Genomic DNA, 24,750 nt, shown 5'->3' with positions numbered 1-24,750 from the left:
ATCCGCGCCCGTCGTTACTGAGGGAAAAGCACAGGGCACCACAGGACCGGTCAATGTGAGTGTTCCCACAATCGTTGGTCATCAGCCGGCCAGAAAGGAAGTAACCTGAATGTCTGACAGGATTTGGCTAAAGAACATTATGTCCATCCTTTGGAATACTGACTGACAGGAAAATGAATGTCACGGGGCTATGTTTATTGACATGGTGAGATGTTCCTGTCACATTATTAAAGGGAAAATGGTGACTTTGGTATAAGAAAAAGAAATCTGTGTGTGCGTGCCCACGCGCCCATGTGTGTAGGCTTAGAAACAACACATTACCAGTTATTTTCTCCGGGTTTGGGATTATTTATAGTTTTTTTTTTTTTCTTTCCATCTCTGACCTTTCTGATTTGGGGGGGTAATTAGCATGTTTTACACATCTAATTGGAATAACAAGCTATTTCCATTTGAGGAAAAAATAGCTGCTGCCTCTTCAGACACACAGATGGCTCGGTGGCACATGAGTGTCTTATTCCTTGTTTCTTACCCCAGGGCAAGGAGCTGCCTGCAGGTGATGGAGGCTGCTCTGTGTGCTTGTCCATCCAAGGTGCTCCAAGGATCACCTGCATCTTCCGCATCTGAATCATCCAGGCTGCTTGTCAAATCGCCCAGGGCTTCCTGGACTCCACCCTCATATTAGTAAGAAGTCACATTTATTGAACACGTATTGTGTGCTGGACACTGTTCTAAGGGCTTTACACTTAATCATTTTATCTTCCCGAACCTTAAGTTACGGCTACGATTGTACTCATTTCCCTGACGAGAAGGCTGAGGCACAGAGGGTTAACTGGTGTGGTCCAAGTTCCAGAGCTGCGGGTGGCAGAGGGGACGCCAGGCCCTGCTCTTGGCCCCAGGCCCCAACTCGAAGTCACTACCCTTGGAGCGTAGGGACTCAGGAATCGGGATTTTTAGTAAGTTGCCAAGGGATCTGTGTGGACACCAAAGTGAAGTAACTGCTGCTCTGAAGAGCCTTTCACCTCAGAACCACCCGCATTGTTTTGGGTTAAGAAACAGCTGACCCATTTACCCCACTTCAGCCATGAAAGGACTTTCTCTCTTTGGAATCTTTAGAACAAAATTGTCAGTTGGAGGTTCTTGGCTATGGCCAAGTCATCAGATGTAAAAAGGAGATACGATTTGACAACCCAGTAGCCTAATTGTCTGTGCTGCTTCCTCCCTTCTTCATTCCTTTCAAATACATTCTTCTTCAGAGCCCCATTTCTAAAATGTTGAGGACGTGGGGCGTCTGGATGGCTCAATTGGTTGAACGTCTGCCTCTTGATTTCTGCCCAGGTCATGATCCCAGGATCGTGGGATTGAGCCCTGAGCTGGGCTCCTCACTGAGTGTGGAGCCTGCTTGGGATTCTCTCTGCCTCTCCCTCTGCCCCTTTCCTCTTCTCCCTCTCTTTCTCTAAAATAAAATAAAGTAAAGTAAAATAAAATAAAATAAAATAAAATAAAATAAAATAAAATAAAATAATAGTATAAAATGTTGAGGTCTTGGGCTACTCTCCCTGAAGTTAGGATGTGGAGGGGCTGTGTATGCAGAGCCCATCTGGATGCTTTTTCTGTCTCCAGGGATGCTTGGAAATACTGTTTGGAAAGCCAGGGATGTCTAAAGAGTGGAGACCAGCATTGCCCATGGACATTCAGACTTGGTTTCCTAACTCTTACTTCGAAAAAAAAATTTTTTTTTTAAATCTTTTGAGGGAGAGAGAGCAAGAGGGTATATGCATGTGTGTAGGCAGGGGAGGGGCAGAGAAAGAGGGAGGGAGAGAATAAGTCAGGCTCCATGCTCAGCACAGAACCTGACCTCAGGACCCCTCACCATCATGAGATCATGGCTTGAGCCGAAATCAAGAGTCAGACGCTCAACCAACTGAGCCATCCAGGCGCCCCTCCTGACTCCTACTCCAAGCTGGTGTTGCTCCTTGAGGTTGTCCTGATGTGTTAAGACCCCCACTGGCTCAAATGGCGATTGCATATCTTGGCAGAGTAGCTGTGTTCAAGTATCAACCCTAAACTGAATGGCACAATTTCAGGGGCCCCATTCACATCGGGTGAACGGAGTTGGCCTCTGGAGGCGGTTCACATGCATTACAAAGTGGATGGTGAAACGCCGAGGACCTACCCAACCTCCTCCATTTTGGAATCAAGGTGAAGGTCCTGGTGGCTGAATTGCTCCCAAAGGAGCCCGTCAGCCTCAAGCAGTGGAAATGCTGGCCCTCAAACGCAAGTCTTCCCCACCTGAGGTGGCAAACCACAGCAATGACCCTTCCTCTTAGCCATGTTCGCCCAGTGCTTGCTACGGAAGTTGCAAGTCTTGTGCTGGACACAAGACCAGGGCACTGGCAGTGTGGTCAGCGAGGACGGATGAGAGACTCGGTCCCTTTGCTTGGGGCTGGAGAACAGGGCCTGAGGACCCCTGATGAGCAAAAGTGTGCCATCGCAGATCATGTCTGGATGATAGACCGTGCCTGTCGGCATATTCACTATATGTATCACCTTTGGTGTTCCCCTGGGCCCTCTGAGGTAGCTCTCGCAGATTTTTATTAAAATCTGCTAATAAAGTCTGTCAGATTTTATTATTCTCACTTCAAAGATGAGGAAACTGAGGCTCAGAGCCTTGTTTGAGACCACGTAGCTAGGAGGAGACAGTGGCACTAGGGTTTTCTCCGTTCTGAGTTTGTGAATGATGCCAGAGAACAAACATCCCTGGGCCAGATTAGGAGACAGCAGAGGGTGGTTTCTCTATCCAAGGATGTGTAAGTTCCATGTTTCCTGGAGGGTTTCTTCCATGTACGGCTCCTCTCAGCTGCACCAATGACTTGCATGGGGCTGAGAGTTCTTTTTAACTGCCACCACCTCAAGGCCTGACTTGTCCACTCCAATTCATGCAGGCAATGAAGGAAATAAGAAGAAAAGAAAACACTCCTGCACAGGAAAGAAATCACAGTCTTTCTCCAGAACTAAAGGCTTTTGCAGGAGTGCAAGAAAAACACAAAAACAAAAAAACAACAACTCTGATCATTCTTGGTAGCTTCTGACCAAATTAGTATACTGAAAGAATGGATGAAAGAGTAAGGGGTGTGTCAGAGAGAAAGGAAATCCGTGGGCTCCCCTAGTGAGTGGCTGCTCCCTGCTATGTCTGGGAAGTCAAGGGGTAATGGAGGAGTCTAGTTGGAAAACATAGCCATTTTCTTTCCAGTGTTAGCTTGAACCACACCACCCCAAGGAGACTTCTTAGACTCTAGACCAGACTGGCCCCTCTATCTCATGTGTTCTGCCCGTCCTCTGCATTTGACCTTTGTAACTCAGATTATACTTGTAACTTGTAACTTGTTCAGCACCTGCCTCCCCGATTTGACTTTGAACTCCATAAGTGCAGAAGCTGGGTCTGTATTGTTCCACACTTGTATCACTTGGGAATCTTTTGTTTGCAAAGAACAGAAAACCCACCCAAGCTGGGTTAAGCAAGAAGGGACATTTTTTTTTTTTTTTTTTTTTTTTTTTTTTTCCTGCCCAAGTCTAGAGTTGGCTCTGGGAAAGCCCGGATTCAGGGTTTCTGAATATATAGATTTGTTCTCTCAACCACTCTTTATTCCATTTGATTTTCCTTCTTGTGATGGTTTTATTTTCAGGCTCCTCATGATGCCAAGATAGCTGTCACAACTCTTGCCTAGGACACTTTCAGTGAGTAAGTACCTCTTCCTAGCAACTAACGCAATATTCTCAGGACTAATTCTGATTGGCTTGGCTTGAGTAGTATGCTTATCCCTGAACCAATCACTGTAGTCCAAAGGGCTTGGTGTTTTCTGATTGGCTAGTGTCACACACATAGCACATTGTCCGCCCCAAAGCCATTCCCTCCTCTTCCTTGCTAAGAAAAACCCATCAGGTATAAAGCAGGTGGGCAAGATGCTCAGGAAAAGTCACCTCCTCAATCCAAGAAACCGTTTACAGTAATCCTGTCTTCTTGGCGATGATTTGTTTAAAAGCGTGCACTGACCCACTTTGGCAAAGAGGACGTGATGCAAAGTGTATTGGAGGCCTCCAGGAGAAATCTTCCTTGCTCTGAAGTTAGATCTGTAGGTGGTACTACCTTCTTTCCATCCCTTCTTGCCTTTGGATATTGTGAGAGGGTGGGAAGTTTGGAGCTGCTGCAGCCTTATTGCAACCATGAGGTGAGATATTGCTGAAATATTGGGGATGGAAGAGTGGAAAATGTCTGCTCTTGGCTTCTGTGGTGTTTCATTTCTACTGGCCTGCACCTGTGATTTTTTTTTGAAGGACTGTCCACAGGTTTTTGGAGCTACTTTGCCTGCTCTTGTAGAGCACCAGGTTGCCTGGGATTTGTGTTCCTAGGAGGGCAGACCATACCAATAACTGATGCAGAGGTGTGAAAGCCTGGCTCCCCTGCTCCGACTTGGGACAAATCCTGAGGCGTACTTTTCACTGCGGAGCTCCCTTCAGGACCAAGCTGAGGCTGGGACTTGCTTGAAATCAACCTTCGCTTGGCAACTTCTTCTTCCCTGTCCTACCCTCCCTCCATATCTCCCCACCAGATGCCCCCTGGGAGCATTTTCTTAATCAATCGCATGCACACAAATCGTTAGCTCCTTCTGGGGAACCTGTCGTATCACCAGGGCTTACACATCACAGCTGCTCTGTAAATATTTGTTGCCTGAGTGAATGAATACATGAATGGATGAACAAGCTGGGGAAATCACAGGCAGGTGGAATCCGAACAGGTTATTATACTAATTACAGGCTGTCTACTTTTTTTCCCTTTGCTCTGTGAAACAGGTTGGCCCCTTGGGGAATTTCCCCAAAGCTTTTGAAGCGGACAGGGTGTCTTCTCAACAGGCTCATATGCTTCCTAATTGGGCAGTCCATTAGAAGGTGAGGTCATCTCCCCAGGGAAGGAGGAGAGGCCTTATCACTCAGGATGGGGGTGGGGGGGACCTGGGGCGGGGACAAAACCTTCGTCAACATCTGCAGTGTCTGTCGTTACTGGAGCAGCCGGAGGGAATGACCATTCTGGAATGAATCAACTAAACCTTTGACCTGAACTCCAGTTTAATTCACTCTTTCCCCTCCATTAGCTGGTGTAAGGGATGAGGGAGGCAGAAGGGGAAGGATAACATATTTTATTTTTATGGCATTTTTATTCCAAATGACCCACTGGGTCAAACCCACTCTTCTTTCATGAATTATACATTAGAGGAATCCTTTTGTTTTTCTAATGGCTTTAGCTGAGTTCACCCTCTAGAAAGATATTTAAACAAAATCAGGAATTTCAATTAAAGAGTTCACCTCTTGCCATATCAACTGACATGGTTTTGATTGGGGCATCCCATAAACGAATCTCCATTAATAGAATTTTCAAGCTTCCTAGGGTGTTAGAAATCATCCACCCCCATCACCTTATTTTATACATGGGAAGACTAAGAACCCAGAGATGGGAAATGACATGCCCAAGTTTGCACAGCCAGTGCATATCAACAGCTATTAAAAGACAGAAATGGTGGTATATTTTACTCTCTATTTCTCAGCTAGTATTCTTTTCTGCAAGTAAGCCTAGAGAAGTAATATAGTTGCCATGGCTGCAGAAAAAATTGCTCCAAAACCTCGTGGCATAAAGCAGTCACTTGTTATGCTCATAGATTCTGTGGATTGGGCACTTGACAGAGCACAATGAGGATGGCTTCTTCCTGCTCCATGGTGTCAAGGAACTCAGCTGGAAGAGCCAAGGGCTTGAGTTCATCTAAAGACTCATTCATTCACATGAGTAGAAGTTGATGCTGTCTGTCGGTTGAGACCTGTTATAGGTTGGAACGTCCATACGTGGCCTCTCCATGTGGTCAGGACTTCCTTACAAACATGGTGGGTGGGGTTCTAAAGGAAGAGTTGAGAGATGAGGCAATGGGGGGAGAGATACATATATTGATTAATTGGTGGAAATTGTGTTGCCTTTGATGGACCAGAAAGTCACTCTGTGTTACTTCTACAACATTCTATTGGTCAAAGCAGTTCCAAAGTCCACCTAGTTTTAAGAGGAGAAGGTAAACCCCACATCTCAATAGAGGAGTGTCAGTTATATTGTGAGAGAGTATACTGAAGGGGGTATATATTGGTGCAGCCATGTTTGGAAAATTTGCTTTGCTACAAGAGGGTTAGGGCTAGTACACATTACCTGTTGCTGAACTGTTTATTTAGGATCTGTTTTGTCTGCTAGATTATAATTTCTAAGGGGCAAGATGTGTGTCTGTTTTGTTTGCTACTATAGCTCAGTGACCACCACGGCTGTAGCTGACTCAAGGTAAGAACTTAATACATTTTTGTTTGGAAAGTGAGTGTCAAAAAGAAAGTGTTTAGTGGCTAAAAATAGACACATAGATTTCCCTTCTCCTCTTGTGAACTTTCCTTTTCATCAAGAACTTGAGTACCACCACCATCTTCTCTAAAGAGATGATTGATTGGTTGATTGATTCATTCATTCGTTCATTCATTCGTGTTTGGGGACATGCGGAAAAGGTACGTAACTAAGTCTTGGACCACTCTACTGGTCTAGAAGTGGTCCTGGAGGGAGTGATGGCTGGCAGAGGCGACCTGGACGATGAGCGAGAGGAAGCTGAGTGAAGAGGCAGGAGGAAGGGTGCTCCAGGCAGAGGGAACAGCCTATGCAAATTGGAGGTAGGTCATTCAGTGTGGCCAGCGTGTGGAATTTGAGAGAAGAGTGGAAAAAGGTAAGTGAGCCTAGAGGAACAAGCAGGGCCTGGGTTCAAATTTGTGTTTAGAAGGACATGTCAGAGTGCAGAGTGGATGATGGACTGGAGTGGGACAAGGTGGGAGGCTAGTTGGGACACTGTTGGCAGAAATTCTGATATGAGATGATGGGGGCCAGACTCTCAGTGGGGATGGTGAGAAGTGGGTGGATATTTCCAAGGAGTTCCAACCGATTAAATGGATGTGAGCGTGAGAGAGGCGTTGGTCTAGTTCGTGGTCTCTGGGTTAGGCAAGTGGGTGGGTGGTGGTACTAGACCCCAAGTCAAGGCACACTAGGCAAGGAGTAGCCTTGGGGGATGGCTGTGAGGAGTATTTTGGACATGATGAGTCTAAGATGCTAGGGGGGGTCACCTGGTGAAGTTTCCAGGAGGCACTTGAATTCACAAAACCAAGACTCAGAAGAGTGGTCTGAGCCGCGACTCTGGACTGGGGTGGATAAGGGGATGGAAACAGAAGCCGCAACAGTGCGTGTGTTCTCAGTGGGCGAATGAGCAAACAGAGGAGCAAAGAGCCATGGAGAAAGCAGTTGTCAAGAGGGTGGCAGTCAGTGGTACCCAGTCATCACGGAAGGAAAGGAGGACATTGGCCACAGGATTGAACAAAAGAAAAGTCATTGGCAACTTTCACAAGGACAGTCCCCCTGAGAGAGACAGGAAGAAACCAGATGACAGAGTTGTGGGAGAAAGAGAGGGTGAGAGTGATGAATAAATGAATGCATGAATGGATAGCTTTCTAGTAAAGCCTTTACTTTCCTCCTTCCAGGCCTGGTAATTCTGGAAACACTGGGTTGGATTTGTCAAATGAATTCCTATAGGAGAGCCAGGAAGGATCTTTTCCATTCAGCTCTCTCTGTCCCAGAAAATAACCTATGTGTGGGTTGTCCTTGGCTTGCCTCCCTAGCAACCAGCATTTGTATTTAAATTTTGGGGGGAGGGGTGCTCTCATTTTCCAGCTATCAACACAGTTCTGTGGTCACATCTGTTGTTTTTGTCTGCACAATAGCCATTTACCATCATTTGGCTAATAGCATCCCAATCTGGGGAGGGCTGACCCCTTATCCTTGGTTCCACGGGTGGCACATGTCCCAAGCCCAATCGATAAGACTCAGACCTGAGATTTTTTGGAAACTCTTGGGAAAGAGAAGCACTCTTTAGACAGGGGTGGTTTCCACTGGAGAGAGCTTGCCAGCACAGAGGAAAGCAAATCCAGGGCCACAGAGAGAAAAAACAATCTTGATGACAATTCTTGGATTCCTGGATCCAGCCGTGCCTGAAAACATTGAATCCCTGGATTTTTCAGTTACCTGAGCCAGTAAATTCTCCCCCTCTTTTTTTTTTTTCTTTTTTTTTCTTTTTCTTTCTTTCTTTTTTTTTTTTTTTTTTGGTCAGAATGGCCTGTATAAGTTCTAATGCTGAATGAGTGGTCCCAATAGGAGTAAACTGCCAAGACATAGACGCCTCAGGGTGGGTTGGTGGAAGAGGGTTTACTTGATTTCCTCTCAGGCATTTCACTGGACATTTCAATCACCAAGTTGCTCCTGCCGGAGGAATGTCCCCTTCATTTTTGCAATCATCCCTTTCACTGTCTCGACGTGTATTCCTACCTTTTTGCTAACCTATCCATGCTCAAAGACGTTTACCTGAAATGCACAGATCCTGTGCTGGAGACCCTCTTTCACCCCCAGAGGCAACACACATGCTTATTATTTGTAACAGGAAATGCTCCCAAGAGCCCAAGTTGGGAGATGGGGCATTTGTGGGTACCCCATCAGTGTGCACTGCACTTGCTGACAGCCAGTGCCAGATTCCATGTCCCCCGCCCTCTGGCCCCACCACCCCATGTGTACAACAAGCACTGCAACGGTACAAACTCGTGTTCATTTGTTCAGAACATGAATTAATCATGCCAGGGAGATTCCCGGCCGCTGGACCACATTTTGCTGTGTTAGCAATAAACATCCCTTCATCCTGTCAACACAACCAGAAGGGAAAACAGAGGTCCAGAAGCCTCCGAGGTGATGAGGGTACCCAGTGGGTCACCCATGGCAGAGGGAGGGAGTGACACATTCCTTATTTTTTCCACCTCCCTCCCTATATCAGCTGTTATCTTGGTTTCCTTCTTTTTGCTTCTGAGTATACTTCCCACCTGAAGTCTTCAGTTCCATGGATCTCGTATTTTCTGTCCAGCCTCCAGGCTGACAGCTTGCGATTGGCAGAGACCCATAGCATGACATCTCCTGGAGAGGGTGGGGCTTGCATGTTTGGGTGCTGGGCTTGCCAGAATCGCCCTGCGTTATTTCCTATCCCTGCTTATTTGGAATTAGCAGACTTAGATGGGTTCCTCCCTCTTCCTCCCTCTTTTCTTTCCTTCCTCCCTCTGACTCACTGTACTTACCTCCTCCTGTCCCCTTTCTTCCCTTCTCCTCCTCCTCTCCCTTCCTCCATCTCCTTCCCTCCTCCTCTTATGCCTTCATCTCTTCCTCTCTCTCTTCCTCCCCCCTTAACCTTCCCTCTTTCCCTGACCCCTATATACTCTTCCTACCTGTTCATCTTCCCTACTCTCTTTCCTTCTTTTCTTGCTTCTTGTTCCTTTTCCTCCCCTTCCTCCCTCTCCCCATGACTTTCACCCTGTGGTTCCAATGCAATGAGAACGAAGGGAATAATACTGAAAAGCAGCCAGGCTCAGCCAATAAATCCTCTAATGCTTGTAATAGTTTCATGTTCTTCACATTCATCCTAGTTTAAGAGTTTAATCAACATCTTGGAATACTTGTGATTTACTCCGTGAGCTTTAATTTGAGGCATGGCAATCCCTCCCTGCCCCCCCCCCCATCCTCCCTGCTTCCTTTCCTTCCTCCTTCTCTCTCTCCCTCCTCCCTTCCTTCTTTCCTTCCTTCCTCCCTTCCCCCTCCCTCTTTCCCTCCCTCTCTTCTTTCCCTTCCTCCCTCTCTCTTCCTTCTCCCTTCCTTTCCCTCTCCCTTCCTCCCTCCCTCCCTTCCTTCCTCCCTCCCTTCCTCCCTTCCTTCCCCACTTTCTTTTTTCCTTCCCTCCTCCCTCCCTTTCTTCCTCCCTCCCTTCCTTCCCCACTCTCTTTTTTCCTTCCTTCCTTCCTTCCATCCTTCCTTCCTTTCATTTATTCAATAAATGCTTTCTAAGGGTCTATTTTGGGTCAAGCCCTGGGCTAAGTGCTAGACATAATGAATAGAAACAGGGACATTATCCTTGCTCTGATGAGTTTACAGTCTGGTGTGAGAGGCAGATTTTCACTATAGATCCCACATGAATGTATTCTCATGACTTCAATGAAAGCTCTGGACTCCCATGGGGACCTAGGCAGAGGAAGTGACCCCAGCAATGGAGGTGTGGAGGCTTTCTTGAGGAGCTGATGTGAAGGATGAGTTTTCTAGGCAGAGAGAAGAGGAATGAACACACCAAATAGAGGGAACAGAATATGCAAAGGTCTTGGGGTGGGAGGAAGAAGGGTACTTTCACCGAATTTGACAGGAATAGTGTGGCTGAGACAGGGAGTGGAAAAAATGAGCCAGAGGTTGACAGCGGTCAGATGTTCAGAGCTCTTATCTGAGGTGAGAGTTTGGATCTTTACTCCAAAAGCAAGGGGATATTATAGAATAGTTTCATCTGGAGGCGGAGATGGTCATAGTCAGTTTGGCTGTTGATGCAGTCAAGGTCAGGACAGGAGATACTTTGGGTGAGCCTTCTCTAGCCCCAGGTGAACTAGGTAGGCTGGGAAAAAGAAGATTGTGTCAGATGGACCTGGATTGGCATCAGGTAACTGCTCTGGCTTCCGCAAGGGAGATCATCTTGTCTGCAGATCTCCTGTATGGGTCAGAGGACCCTGTGGGATGAGGAAGGTGGAAGGAGCATGGCTAAGAACTTTGGCCTTGGAGTCAGCCAGATATGCCTTTGCTGTTTACCAGCTATGAGACCCCAGGCAGGGGTTTGCAGCTGTTCTGAGCCTGTTTCCTCATCTGTAAAGTGATGATGATGATGATGATCATAAATGTGTTTTTTGTCTGCCTATCATCCCTTTTTCATGCTAAGTAGGAAATTGCCATTGCATGTGGTTCTGGTGGGACTGGCAATTACTGTGCCCCATCTACCCATTGGACACGTGTTCCAGGCCTAACTAATCATTGTGCCCCATGGCCCTGTCCCCAGGGATTGGCATAAAGAAGTGGCCTAAGTAGGGCCAATCAGAGACCTGCCATGGGATCTGATATGGGGCTGTTGGCAAAGAGAGCCTCTCTTGGTTTTAGATTATTAGAGCATAGGCTTGAGCTACTGGTGTCCAAGTTTCCTGGGGGAACAAAAATCAGGGAGATGACTAGGGGAGGAAGAGAAGGAGAGAGAATAAGGGGTAGAAGGGGAGAATAAGAGAAAGAAAGAACTCCATACCCTAGATACAACAGTCCCTGAAGCCTAGGACACCCCTTGCACTTCTCAGTTAACGAATCCATCAATGCCCATTCTGGCTTATGCCAGTTTGAGTTGGGTTTTGTCACTCACGATGGATGTGTTGTGCCCAATGCATGATGTTACTAGGTTATTGTGAGTGCTAATTTAGCTGAAGCGCTAAAAGCAAATGTAAAGTGCTCAGCATGCAAAGTGCTCAGTAATCACTCACTGGGATTTTTGTTCTTGTAACAATTCATAGCTGTAAGATACATTACTAGAGTATATACTGCTTCTTACCTGTGTGTGGGGGGGTGGCCTCATGTGGCTCCACAGAGGGCCATGTGCCACCTTAGCAATCCTGTGTAGAAGCCTCAGATAGTGACCTGAGTCCCCCTTCCCTACCTCTCCTTCTCCTTCCGAAATTTGTGACTGCTGTGTCCCTTGGGGCTTTCTTGAAGTGATGGTGGCAGCAAGAAGAGAACAAATGACCTGAAGGATGTGACTATGTTTATATCCAACTCAAGAAATTCGTTACCCTTCTACTTCAGAGCAGCTGATTTCCCATGATCTTTTTAATGAAATGTATCAGTTATCTATTGCTGCGTAACAAAGCCCAAACTTAGCAGCTGGAAGCAACCAGAGATGTATTATCTTGTGGCTTCTGTGGGTCAGGGATGCAGGGATAGCTTTGCTGGGCAGTTCTAACTCAAGGGTGCTCTGTGAAGCAGAAGTCAAACCAGTGGCCAGGGCTGCTGTCATCTGAAGGCTTGAGTGGTGCTGGAGGATCCACTTACAAGATGGCCCTACTCTACTCACGTGGCTGTTGGAAGAAGACTTTAGGTCCTCCCCACAGAGCTGCTTGAGTGTCCTCATGATATGGCAGCTGGCTTCCCCCAGATTGAGTGATCCAAGAGAGAGGAAGATGGAAGCAATATTTTTAGGGCCTCATCTTTGAAGTCACAAATGTCATTTCTGCAATATTCTTCTGATTAGACAGTTCATCCCTGTTCAGGGTGGGAGAGGGTGCCCAAAGTTGTGAATACTGGGAGGCAGGGGACATTGGGGCCATCTTGAAGGCTGGCTGCCACACCTGTGATGTGGTGTTTTTAAAAAAAAAAATTTTTAAGCTTTATTTATTTTTGAGAGAGAGAAAGACAGAGCACGAGTGGGGGAGGAACAGAGAGAGGGAGACACAGAATCTGAAGCAGGCTCCAGGCTCCGAGCTGTCAGCACAGAGCCCGATGCAGGGCTTGAACTCATGAACCACGAGATCGTGGCCTGAGCCGAAGTCAGACACCAACTGACTGAGCCACCCAGGTGCCCCTGTGGTGTGGTATTTTTCAAGGTCATTAAAGTTTCTTCTTAGTCTGATGGGAATTCTCTTCCTCAAGGAGGTCTTTGGATGCCCAAGATAACATGGTGTCTTTAAGGCACCAAAACACCCCTTCTAACAACTTGTTCTTGAAAAAGCTTTTTACAGAGCTTGCGAAGAGCTCCTTCAACTAGTGAAATGACTAAACTAATTTGCTGGTCTGTAATTTCCTGGCATGCCTGGAGATTTCCTAATAAATACTAGCTTCAGGATGGCAACCTGCCAGCATTACGGCCTTCTCCTGAGCGACAAACAGGGGATGTGAAAAGCATCTTGGAGGGTTGGGAAGGCTGGTGCATTGCAGGGAGAGAGCACAGGACCTGGAGGCTGAATGTTTGGTTTTGAGAGCTGAACCTGCCTCTTACCTACTGTAACACCTACCATACCTACCAATACCTATCATATTTCAAGAGAAACACTTGCCTCTCTGTGCCTCAGTTTCTCCCTCTCGGAAGAATGGTGACAACCCTGATTTTCCCTGACCCACGTGGCTATTACAAGGTTTGAGTGAAGTGATGTAGCATTTTAAGAGGGAGGTCCATGAACACTAGCACTAAGGGCCGTTAACCTCAAAGGGGATTCTGTGCCGAAGTGAGTGTGGAGGACTGTATTGGAACAGTCCAACTGTTTTCCATTTCCCATGACTCCAGGCAGGGCCAGAGCATGGCTGTGCTGCCAGAGCAGCCACACAGGCTTCTTACGTTTGGGGTTTCATGCCCTGCAGCTGCGGTCTTGAAATTCTTCATAATTTTATCTTTGAAGTTGTGTTTTGTAAGTGAAGTTTGAGGGGACAATAGAGCATGTGCCGGAGGATTGGCATCTCAACTTTCAAGAGTGTGCCTCTTACTGTCTCCTAAACGGTGAGCTCGTAGCTGCCGTCTTCCCTCCTCTGGCTCCCCGTTCTCTGCCCTGCCCAGTAACCATGTCATCAGGGTACCCAGATCATGGAGCTCAGGACCTGACTGGTTGGCATTGGCAGGGGGCAAGGGAGGGAGACCCGATTCTGCTGCCACCCTCTGCCCCCTGCAGAGGCCTGGGCACGTGTGAAGGGAGGGCTAGGGTCAGTGCCCATCTCGTGATGTCACAGGGCAGGAAAAGGAGGCAGCTATCCCAGTGCTGGGCTGGAAGCACCATGGCACATTTAGCAGGAAACCTGGTGGGGGCCTACTTCTGACCCAGGTACCAAGGAGGTTGTAATTCCTTGGGGATCACCCAACTACTCTGTGTTGGGACGCCATGGGAAGAGGAGATTAGCTTCCCCACCACCAACTAGGGCTCTGCATTATCACATTATGTAGCTGATCCTCCTGCGGAACTTGTCAGATCCTTTAATATAGGAGAGACTAAACTGTAGTGGGTCAGAGTGCAGACTTGAGAGCTGGACTGTCTGGTTCTGGGTTCTGGCTCTACTCCTTACCAGTGTTGTCACCTTGGCCCATTTTCCTAACCTTTCTGTGTTTATGTTTCCTCATCTCTGAAATAATGATTATGTGGTTCCTACCTCCTAGGTTTCTGTGAACGTTAAATGAGGAGACAAAGCATCTAGACCATCCCTCCCTGTGTAATGAATATTAGCCCAAGAATTTGATGCTTCCTTCTCCTGAAGGACTGCAAAGTTCCTGGGGCAGGAATGCCATCCGTAACAGGCTGCAGCACCACACGTCAACAGACTCAATGAATACTTGTTGAATGAATGGATCTCCAAGAGGGGCTTCCCATAGAGTACCCACCCCGTCCCCTTTTATTCCAGAGAATCTTACGCAATCAGTGGTCCAGTCTCAAAGGACATGGAGACACAGCATCTTGTCCCTGTTCATTCACGGTCTCCTGACAGTGGGGAAGGAGCACGCAGACACCCCAGAGGCTCTCACCAGCCTCCTGTCTGGGCCCATCTATCCTGCTGGGAATAGCTTTTCTAGACCCCCCAGAGGCCACGCGATAACTCACTCCTTCTCCCCAGCCTCTCTGCCCTTAATTGGGCCAATCTGTCTGCCTGACACCCTGCTCTGGTTCGTTTTCTTCACAAAGCCGTCTCTTGTCAGTTGACAGATTCTCAACTGTCTTGAGCACATTTTTCAATTTGTGCTCTTCCAGTAATTTCCCAACCAGGTTTCTCTTTTTAAAGCTACTTAATTTTATAATTTCTAAATGATTTTCCTCACCTGCCATGATTCTTCTCCACCCCCACTCCTTGGCTTTTTTCCGGTGACTTGCATTTCCTCAGCCCTGAAGCCATGCAGGTGTGTGGGGGACCCTTTAAGGAAGCCTGATTTTTTTTCAGCTATAGGGAGGATTACTGTCTTACGCTTTTTGGGTTCCTCCAAAAGCTGGCCGTGAGCTAAGGGCATGGGTACAGCAGTTTGTTTGCGAAGTGATCCAGGAAGCAGGAATGAGGGGGCAATGAGAGAGAGAAGGGAGAAGAGCTGAGAACATGCCTTATTTTCTGGTTACCCACTGGGTAATGTGCAGGGAACCGTAGACATGGAATGTACTTTGCATTGTCCCACTGGAGGGAGAGGAGACTGACTGCCACTCCCCGCCCCCACTGGAGGGTTGTCCCTGGGAAAATTAACTTCCTTGAACTTCTGTTGGTGCCTAGGCACCTAAGCAGCCTCTCCTGGCTTTGGAGAAAAGTGTGGTTAGTGCTAGACCTTAGAAACAGCCATTGAACGTTCCATCAGAGCTCATGTGCCACAGAAGTTTTCTACAGACAGTTACACACTCGAGACTCCTCGGAGCTGGAATTGTCTCCTTGAAGGAGTGGACTCCTTCATTTTCCCTTTTTTTTTTTTACTTTTTTTTTTTTAATGTTTATGTATTTTTGAGAGAGAGAGAGAGAGCATGAGCAGGGTAGGGGCAGAGAGAGAAGGAGACATAGAATCCAAAGCAGGCTCCAGACTCTGAGCTGTCAGCAAAGAGCCCAACAGGGGGCTTGAACCCACAAACCATGAGATCATGACCTGAGAAGAAGTCAGACGCTTAACCGACTGAGCCACCCAGGTGCTCCTTTTTGTCTTCTTTTTAAGCCTCTGATTATGAAGGTGTTTTGCTGCCTTCAGGGAAGGCCCAAGCCAGTTGGGGCCCCTATGGGAGGGACTGTTGAGTCCCCAGTAAGAAAGGAACATTCAGCCAGGCAGTTCTACAGTGTGTTTCCATCTCTGGGGATCAGTCTACTGAGAGGAGGGTGTTGATGTCTTCAGCTAAGAAAGGAATGCATCCCCCTGTGACTCCCAGGGCCCATGACTGCATTTGGGTGGTGTCTGAATTGCAAAATTAATGAAAGGCACACTACTCCATGTATTGACACGTCTGAAGATGATGAGGCACGAACGTGAATTGCATCTGTCTCCTCCCCACGTCCCCTGATGACATGCTGAGTGGATCCCATAGGTTGCTGCTCTATTTGGATATAGAAAGGTCCAGTTTTATCCCTAGTTTCATTTCCTCCCTCTGCCCTGCACAGGTTTGACTCGGCCCGAGGGGTTTGAAGTGAAGAGAGAGCTTGGTCTGTCTGAAGGATCCCTTCTCCTCCTCCCCCTTCTTTCTCCCCTCCTCTCTCCTCAGGCAACCCCGGGAACATCACTGACACTGTGGCACAGCCCTGGGATGGCCTGCACACAGAAGATGACGTGAGGGTGTTCCATGGAGTATGCGGCAGCCCTGTGTGCTGGGACAGAAAAAAGGGACTGGAGAAAAGGAACACGTTTGTTTTTACTCAACCAGAACTGCGCAAGTCCTCTCTCAGCGAATACTGGTTCGTCTGCACGCATGGTGAGCTCCAAATGACTCCATTTGTGACTTTTTTGAAGTGCATTTGGGGGTGTGTGGGCAGAGAGGGATGTGAGGGGCTTCTCCTCAATGTGCAGGGCCCCAACATTGGAGAACCACCTTTGCTTGACCTCCTCCTCCTTCCCCTTCATCAGGAACACCCCCCTCTGCCCCCAGCCACTAGCTTCTGGGGTCTTCTTGCCTGGGGGCCACCTTCCTTGTTGAGACTCAAGTCTGTGGGGTCCTCTTCACCAGAGGAGGTTCCCTGCCTCATCACCCTTAGTGGTAGGAGGGTTGACTGCACCCTTTCTCCACCTCACTCTCTCCAGTTATCTCCTGGCCCTTCTTGAATAGGTCTGAAATGGCTGTTGTTCATGGGTCTCCAACCAGGAAATGAGGCCCCTGGCTCCCCTTGAGAGCACCCTCAATCTCTATAAGCTACTCTGTTGGAGTGTTCTTCCCTTGGCTTGATGAAGGAGACACACTCCCCTCCTCCAGCAGTCACAGTCCTTCTTGGATTCCCCATGTCTGTTTGTACAAGGTGGAGAGAAGGAAGGAAGGAAGGGACGGAGGAAGGGAGGATGGAAGGAAGGAAGGGAGGGAGGAAGGGAGGATGGAAGGAAGGAAGGGAGGGAGGAAGGGAGGGAGGATGGAAGGAAGGAAGGGAGGGAGGAAGGGAGGATGGAAGGAAGGAAGGAAGGGAGGAAGGAAGGGAGGAAGGAAGGGAGGAAGGCAGGAAGGATGGAAGGAAGGAAGGATGGAAGGAAGGGAGGATGGAAGGAAGGAAGGATGGGAGGAAGGAAGGAAGGAAGGAAGGGAGGAAGGATGGATGGAAGGGAGGGAGGATGGAAGGAAGGAAGGGAGGGAGGATGGAAGGAAGGAAGGAATATTAGCCAATTTGGGCATCTTTTGATATGCCTGGATGCACTTCTGGGCTCTTTCTGGCTCTCCTTAGGAAAGAGGTTCCTCTTGTATTGGGAAAAGCTTTATTTTTTACATTTGCTAATCTGGAAATGAAGGTTGGCATTTCTTTCTGTTCACAATTATATTAGTAGTGCCTATGACTTTGTCATTACATTGAAATACATTGATGTGTGAAAATGACATTTTGTGCTCATCTCTATTTAAAAATTCGAGTAGTAATTAGACCCACTGCTGGATCTTATTTTCTAATGTGTTAGTAACAGAGTACGGCTAATACTATATTATAAATTTGTTTAGTATTTTGATAGCCATATAACTGACTTTCTCTGTAATCCTATGTATTTTATTTTGTGCATTTACAAACGATTATTCCGGGGTGCCTGGGTGGCTCAGTTGGTTAAGCGTCTGACTTCAGCTCAGGTCATGATCTCACGGATCGTGGGTTTGAGCCCTGTGTCAGGCTCTGCGCTGACATCTGGGAGTCTAGAGCCTGCTTCAGATTCTATGTCTCCCTCTCTCTCTGCCCCTCCGCATCTCACGCTCTGTCTCTCTCTCAAAAATGAATAAACATTAGAGTGAATGAATGAATGAATGAATGAATAAATACAAACCATTATTCTGAAAAGGGAGCATCACTTGAATAGATGCCAACACAGGAAAGGTCAGAAGCCCTGCTCTGGAACATGTGGCTTCTTTGTGCCTAATGTCTAGCTTTAGGGCTTTGCTAGAACTAGCATATTCCTCTAGATAATTTTCTACTCTGGCTTTCTTTTTAGCCAGGATCCTGTTGTCTCCAATCAGAGCCAATTATAGCTAACATATTTTAAGTGCTTCCTCTGTGCAGGCACAGTCCAAAGCACTCTACATGCATTAGCTCATTTAATTTCCATTTTTTATGGAGGCACAGAGAAATTGAGTGACTTGCCCACAGTCACACAGCTAATAAGTAAGTAGGGGAACTGGGATTTGAACCTGGACAGTCTGACTCTCCACGTTCTTAATCCTGTTGATTGCAAACTAGGTAAGAGATATCTAGTTTTCCAAAAAGCCCATGTTCCTGGGTTTAAATAGTGTGGGCCTAGCTAGTTCAGTCTTTATCACTACAGAGCAGCCAAAAAACCTTTTCAGCTCTCCAACAGAGAAATGCACATTGAATCACAGTGCCCCCTGGCTTACATAGCACTTCTGACCACTCAATCTAGGGTTAAGCTGGTTCACAGAAATTTAAGACAAACCTTTATTAGGTGCCCATAGTATGGCGAGCCCTCTGTCAGGTGCTGGGAAAAACGAGTAGAATAGGTATAGCTACCACCCATCTGGAACTCGTGCAAAATCAGGAGACACACCCAGAAGTTGTGTTGGAGGGGCACCTGGGTGGCTCAATTGGGTGAACATCCAACTCTTGATTTCGGTTCAGGTCATGATCCCAGGGTTGTGAGATCAAGCCTTGCATTGGTCTCCATGCTGAGCATGGAGCCTGCTTGGAATTCTCCCTCTACTCCCCTCCCCCACTTGCACTCTTTCTCTCAAAAAAAAAAAAAGTTGTTTTGTAATAAAGAGAGCCAAGCTCTGGTGGTGTGGATACAGCCTCTTGGATGCTGTGGGGGAAGGGATTTTTCACAGGCTCAGGAAAGACTTCGGCTCTCTTCAGGCTCCCTACCCTGATGCCACATTGAGCCCACCTTGCCTGGCTGAAGTGCCAGGGTTTCCTTTGGCCCTTCCTCTAAACTTCAGTCCTTGAAACTTAGATATCTCCCTCCCTCTTCCCTCAATATACTCCCACGCGGCCACTTAGCTAATCTCAGAGCCCCATTCAAAGTCAGGGGTTAATGACTCCTGAATTTTAACAAGAGTTTTCAGGGCTGTAAAGCAGGGATCACAAACATGACCGTCTGAGGGTCAGGCAGATAACGTCAGTGAAGGAAGCAGGCCAGTATTTGCATGTTAAACATGCAGGAATATTCTTTACTTCCACAGAGATAGACTCTCACCTATTCTTTTCTGAAAAACATTGGCTTCTGGAACCATCTTTCCCTTTTCTTTTCACTTTTAATAAAGATCAAACACAGATAAATATTTCTTCACCAGGAGAAAAATCACAGAGCAGCATGGTGCTAAATGCTAACTATCACATGGAAACTAAGGGCACTGGTGACTCAGGCTGCCCCAGAAAGCAGATTCTGAGAGTAGGATTTGAGTGCAAGCTGTTTATTTGGAAGGTGATTCTGGGAAGTGTCGGGAGAGACCTGGGAACTGGGATAGGGAAGGGAAGGCAGCCAGTCAATAAAAGGTGCATTATGGAGTGACTTACCACTCTGGAACGCTGGGACTCAAACTCTAGCGGCCAATGGAAAGGTGCCCTCCAGCTATCCCATCTGAGGAATGGGGAGCTGGGATATTTATATATCAACTCCCATCAGTGGTTGATTGGAGTCTTTTGGGGGTGGTAGTACCTTCAGTCTCTAGCCCCTCTGGCTAGGCGGGCTCCAGGAGGCCAGAGAAAGCACTTAGGCAAAGGGACATAGGTTTTGGGTGTTAGAAGTCAGGTATCGGGCCCCAAACCGTCAAGACTCTGACAGGCATTGACCATGATGAACTGAAGCAAGCTAGCGCCTGAATTTTTCTAAGCAAGAATGTGGCCCAGGGTTGCCAGACCTTCTGATTTCTCAAGAAAAGCTGAACATTTAGGGTTTTTGGTGAAAGTTCTCAATTTCATAAATGCTGACAATAAATCTAAAATTTTTAATTATTAAAAGTGTTTATTTATTTTGAGAGAGAGAGAGGGAGCGTGAGCAGGGAAGGGATAGAATTAGAGAATCCCAAGCAGCAGACATGGGGCTCAGTCTCACAAACCATGAGATCATGACCTGAGCCGAAATCAAGAGTTCGATGCTTAACCAACTGAGCCACCCAGATGCTGCAACGACAGATCTAAAATTTTAAAATACATCGTAAGAATCAACCAAAGCATGTCTGTGGGATGGATCTGGTTTACAAGTAGCCAGATTATGAAGTCTGATCTACCCTAAAGTGTAGGTGAGATCTTGGCTCCAGACCATTCTTGCTCAAGGGAAGCTCTAAAGATGAATTCCAATCAGGTAAGGTGGATTTTTAGTTAGGGAGTAGATTGTGAATTAGGGAGTGGAGTGAATTGATGTAATAAGAGACCACTCCCCCAAGAGAGTGTTTGTAACCAAACAGAAGTATGTTTCTTTCTCATGCAACAGACTGGAGGTAGGTAGATGGTCCCAGACAGCTCTGTTGCATGGGGCTGTCCAGAGACCCAGGTTCCTTCTATCTGGTTGCTCAGAGGGTTGTCTTCATCTATGTGGCCAAGGTCAGTTGACCAGCTCCTTATTCACATTCTAGCTAGTAGGGAAGGGAAAAGAGAAGCTCAGTTAGGCTCAATAATTGCAAACTTCACTTCCTCTCACATCCCATTGGTGAAAACTTTGTCATATGGCCATCTGCAAGGGATACTCAGAAATGTAGTCTCTCTCTCTCTCTCTCTCTCTCTCTCATTGGCTGTATGTTCAACTTAAACTTCGTGTGCCTGTGGGAAATGTATTATTACAGAATTAGGGGAGTGTAATGTTAGGGGACAGTGAGTAACTTCTGCCACATCAATAGAAGGGTCTGGATGGGGGATGAAATTCAAGCCTGAGGTAGGATCTACCTGAGAGAGACTTTTTTTTCTCACAAGAATGATTTAAGTCTGGCTTTCCCCCCTTCTCTCTCTTTCTCTTTTTTTTTAACGTTTATTCATTTTTGAGGGGGGGGGGGAGAGGCAGAGAGAGAGAGGGAGACACAGAATCCGAAGGAGGCTCCAGGCTCTGTCAGCACAGTGCCCAATGCGGGGCTCCAACTCACAAACTGAAATCATGACCTGAGCTGAAGTCGGATGTTCAACTGACTGAGCCACCCAGGGGCCCCATCCCCATTAGCTCTCTTTGTTCTGTCTTGGTCAGTCATGAAACCTTAATAGAGGATTAGCTCAAACCTGGAAGAAGTCTGTTATAATGCAAAAGAAGCAAACATAATAAGTACCTAGTAGATACAAGGGGCTTTCACATATGTGATCCTATGTAAGCTTCACAATCACCCTATGAAGTCAATATTATCATTCCCGCATTTTGTAGAAGCAAAACTGAAGACAAAAGAAGCAGGTTGCCATTCAAGCTCTCTCACTAGGGTCAGGGTATGGGAACTGACCAATCAGAGTTGCCATCCAGGTTTGCCCCATCCCAGAAGTGAAGGGCCTTGGCCAGGATGTGAAATGAGGCGCATGTGACTGCAGAGCTCACATTCTTTGCTCTGCAATCTGATTTCCTTACACCAGCTGCTTCCCCAGAGACAGCCACAGCAAATCTACTGGGTTGTTGAGAGGGTAAACAAACCGTGATGAATGAATCTCCTCTCCTAATATGAATGCCTTATTGTTGTTATTCTTCATGCCCTGACAGAGTATTTACAGCCTCTCCCGTTGCTCTACTTCTATCGAGTGGATTAAGCAAAGTCAGAACTCCGGGCCCTAGCAGAAAGTTACAACTGGGATTTGAGTTAATGAAGAGTTAAAGGCTCAGCAAGTGGCACTTGGCTTTACTACTAACCCGGACAAGGCCATTAACTCTGCTGTAATTAAGTGGCTTCTTCCACGATGCCCTCTTGCCACAGAAATATCCATGTGGGTGTACCCCACATTCAACAAGCCCACCTATGAAAACTGAGACTTGTTGAAAAGAAAAAAATGGGAGATAATCATTCAACTAACCACAAGAGATTGTGTTTTGCAGGATGGGATTTCTGGATATCTAGTTTCGAAATAACACCAAAAATTTGATTCTGGAAGAAAGAGAGGATACAAAGATGCATTCCCTTCTGGCCCATCTGGAAATGTTCTGGAATGGATTAGATTTCAAGAACTCTGTAATGATGTATCAGAATTGATGAAATCTAAATTAGGTTGGGGCTATTTGTGGTGGCTACATTTGGGGTACTTGCCACACCCTGTCTCCCTTCTGAGTATCTAGTCACCCACAACCCCACTGGAAGAGAGAGTCAGCCATGCCTATACCATGTGACCCCCATACTCTACCCCTCACCACTAACTGGATCCAAGGCAAACCGAACCGATATCAATCCATAGGCTCAAACCAGCTTCTGCCTTTCAAACATGTGAACTAAGAGACATACAACTCTAGTTAGATAGTTCTCAGCGCTTGAACCAAGAGATCACGTAGACCAAGGTTGAGGCAGGGACTCCAATGCCACGTGCACTTTCTTAAGCTGGCAGAGAGAGAGAACATGCCAGTCTGTAAAGGGACAAGGGGAATGAGCTGACAACCAGGCAGTGGCAGGGACTGGCTTCCTTGATTTCCTCTTGTTGGGTGTCTGTCCACAGGGTGTGTGTCATGCCTCAGAATGAGCATGTTCAAAGTTGTCACTCAGGGGGGAACTAGTTCCAGCTTATCCACTTTGGTCAGGGGTGAGGCCTTATTTTTATGCCGCTGTCTGTTCTCAGTGGACCTAGAGGTCTCTGTGGGCCCCTCTGTCCTGGGAAGCTTTAGTCCTGGCTGTTGGATGGGGAAAGGTGTTGTCCCTGGGACACATCCCTGCAAACTGGATGATTGATAGGGTTTGGTGGTCTTTGTCAGATAAGAGAAATGCCTCGATGTCAACTCAAGGAACTCTCAGTGTTTTGGAGCAAAGCTGGCAGAGGCTGTGATCTTCATTTTCCCACTGTGCTGCCCTGAGTAAAGGCCTTTGCTTGGTTCCTTATGGAATAACCCACTCAATTCTGGCTGAGTTGGATTGGGCTGGAGGTAGGAAATGAAGTCCTCAGGATGCAGCAAGGAAATCTAGTGCATACAGAAGTGTAGGGTAAAGCCACAGTTGATGCCTCATATATGTCACCCCACCCCCCTAAGCTCGCGTGGACGTCTGTTACTTGCAATCAAATGTGGCATGCAACATACCAACATAGTAGTCTGCCCCTTGCTTGTCCCTCTCTTCCCTCCTGAATTTCTACAGGAAGTAGGAGCCCTATCTGGCTACTTAGGAGCCTTGGAAACATCATATCCAGATTTACTGTGTGGCTCAATCAAAATCCATCATGCCTTGGGGTGTACCAGCTGTCCTTTGTATATTCATAAGTCTTTATAGAAACAACTAACTTGCATTCCAATATTATGAAACTTTCTTATCAAAGGGGTTAGCTGTCCCCTTGACCTCTTTATCTGATCCCTTCCTCCTTTTAATCCCTTCTCGTTGGACAGCCTCCATCTGCCATTCCTTTCCCCTTTGTTAATAGTATTTTTTGTGTGGGCTTTTGTCAGTACTTCCTATATGCCAACCACTGTGGTCAATGATTTACAGATACCATGCTGTTTAATTGTCACAAGCCCCTTTGTGGAAGCTACTAGCAACTATCCCCATTTTACGGATGGTGCAATTGTGAGACGAGGTCACTGATTGGATTCCACTGCCTGAGAGCTTTACCACCCTGCTTTATTATGGCTCTGGCTTCCCTGGAGTGATAGTGAAATTTCTTGCCATCATTCTCAGGGGCTGAGGGGGAAAAGGTCCAGGTGTCCTGCCTGGCAGCAACGCCCCCAGAACTTGGCTTTTCTCTTTTCCTCCTTCCCAGCCAGCACAGCTGCCAACCTGGAACATAGCCCTTTCCAAGAAAGCCCAGGAGAGCAGCCAACTGTTGACTCACCTGCCAGACACGGGGATACTGCAGCCAAGATGCCTCGGGGCTCTTGCAGGAGGATTGGCAGGGCAGGCCCATGGTGGGGCACACACACACGGCTCTGTGGGGCGCTTCAAAGGGCCAGGCCTTCTTTCCTGAGTGCTTCAAGTTCCAGAGGTTAAAGACATCCAGATGGGCTTGTCCCCTCCCCCTTCCCCTCTGTTCCTCAGCCCTGGAAGTTTCTGCAGGAGACGGTCTTCCTCTGCATTTCCATTTGGGTGGCAGGCAGGATTCTAAGAAAGCCCCCATGATTTTCTGCCCCCACTCCTGCCCTGGTGTGCACTCTCCATCGGGACTGAGAATGTAATGGACGGCACTGCCCTGGTTAGATTGTATTATACGATGCAGCTGACCTTAAAGAAAGGCGATGTTCCTGGTGGTCTGGTCCAATCACAAGATCCCTTTAAAGGCAGAGTTTTTGTCTGGCTGGTGACAGAAGAGCATGTGAGAGGTTCAAAGCTGGAGGGTTTGACCCACCCTTTCTGGCTCGAAGATGGAGGAAGCCCCATGGCAAGACATGCAGGCAGCTTCTAGAAGCTGAGTAGCCATCAACTCACGTCCAGCAAAGAACCAGGGGCTTCAGACCCACAATAGCAAGGAGTTGAAGTCTCTCATCGATGAACATGAACTTGCATATGGCTTCTTCCTTAGAGCCTCAGACAAGAACTGGGTCCAGTGAGCACCTTGAC

General features: G+C 47.2%; 1 long non-coding RNA gene across 1 annotated transcript; it reads left to right on the top strand.

Annotated features, from left to right (window-relative positions):
- The first annotated feature begins 417 nt into the window (after positions 1-417).
- LOC122214578 lies at positions 418-16,364 on the top strand. Its single transcript, XR_006199975.1, has 3 exons — positions 418-681; positions 3,684-3,739; positions 16,183-16,364. It is a non-coding gene; the product is annotated as an uncharacterized LOC122214578 (long non-coding RNA).
- Positions 16,365-24,750: the final 8,386 nt, after the last annotated feature.

This window comes from Panthera leo, chromosome A2 (assembly GCF_018350215.1).
Source record: "Panthera leo isolate Ple1 chromosome A2, P.leo_Ple1_pat1.1, whole genome shotgun sequence".
Lineage (NCBI taxonomy): Eukaryota > Metazoa > Chordata > Mammalia > Carnivora > Felidae > Panthera > Panthera leo.
This window is presented reverse-complemented; position numbering and strand designations above follow the sequence as displayed.